Source organism: Acanthisitta chloris, unplaced genomic scaffold, assembly GCF_000695815.1.
Source record: "Acanthisitta chloris isolate BGI_N310 unplaced genomic scaffold, ASM69581v1 scaffold29725, whole genome shotgun sequence".
NCBI lineage: Eukaryota > Metazoa > Chordata > Aves > Passeriformes > Acanthisittidae > Acanthisitta > Acanthisitta chloris.
Window position 1 is genome coordinate 17,855 of NW_008674841.1, and position 1,190 is coordinate 19,044.

Genomic DNA, 1,190 nt, shown 5'->3' on the forward strand with positions numbered 1-1,190 from the left:
GAGTGCCCTCTCAGCTGCTCTGAAGTGATGTGTGCAGCATGAAGAACTCTCCCCTTGCCCTCCTAGTTTAGAGGGGAACATTCCACCATCAATAAACCCCAAAACTGTTTCTTGACCTGAAAGATGTTGCGGTCACCTCCAGTCTAACTGAGAAAACACCAGATACCCAGTTTAAAATATTTCTTGCAGTAGACCCAACTAATTATTTTTCCATCAGCAAGGATCAAGTGGAATTGAGTTCCCTCAACTCCATTAATTTTTCAAAGATAACTTGATGTATCTACCTGTAACACTGACCTAACTGAAAAGACTTTCAAACAGACTGTTTATTAAAGCAGGATATTGACAGAGCTAAACCACAGTGCACAACACAGTACAGAAAGTATAGCTGGCATTGTGCATAGCTGTCACAGGCTGTGAGCACACAACCCTCCTGGGTATTCTGGTTGTGGTTAGGCAGAAGATTAAATGCTCCAGAGATCACTTCCAGATCGCAGTGTACACCATCACCATATTAGAAATCAATCTGTAAACAATTACAGCCAAATGCAGCACAGGAGGACAGAATCCCAAATGTGGAACTGGGGAGCTACTGGAGCTACTTGAGATACCACAATATAAAGCACAGGAACAGAGAATCTTTAAATTTATCAGCCCTTGCAGCACTTAGGAAGTACTTCTTCCCTCTCAGCTGTGCTTCCCCCAGGACTTGCAATTCACATCTGTACGACTTTGGAAGGAGATCCAAATCTGTTTGTCTCATTCCTCTAGCATAAAACCTGCTTGGTGGCCAAGTTACTCGTTAGAATGAAACTCAACTACATGGGTTCAAACTGAAGGAGGGGAAGGCTGGATATGAGAAAGCAGCTTTTTACTCTAAGGGTGGTGAGACACTGGCACAGGTTGCCCAGGGACGTGGTGGCTGCCCTGCCCCTGGTGGTGTTCAGTCCAGGCTGGATGAGCCTTGAGCAACCTGATCTAGTGAGGAGGTGTCCCTGCCCAGGGCAGGGGTTGGGGCTGGATGATCTGTAAGGTCCATTCCAACCCCTAAATTCTATGATTCTACGTATCTTTTTAATCAGTGAACTACATGAAACAGCCCTTAACACCCAGCTGAGATGCTCAAGTCTTAACTGCTCTTCTATTGAGTAACATCCTCAACACCAGACAGTTCTTTTTGCCTTCCCTAC

The 1,190-nt window shown here is 45.1% G+C and overlaps 1 protein-coding gene across 1 annotated transcript in view; it reads right to left on the reverse strand.

Moving 5' to 3' along the window:
* Window positions 1–1,190, reverse strand: part of GTF3C1 (general transcription factor IIIC, polypeptide 1, alpha 220kDa) — a gene marked incomplete at its 5' end in the record, with an annotated part of 34,915 nt that overhangs the window by 16,886 nt on the left and 16,839 nt on the right. The gene's annotated exons all lie outside the window — the stretch shown is intronic.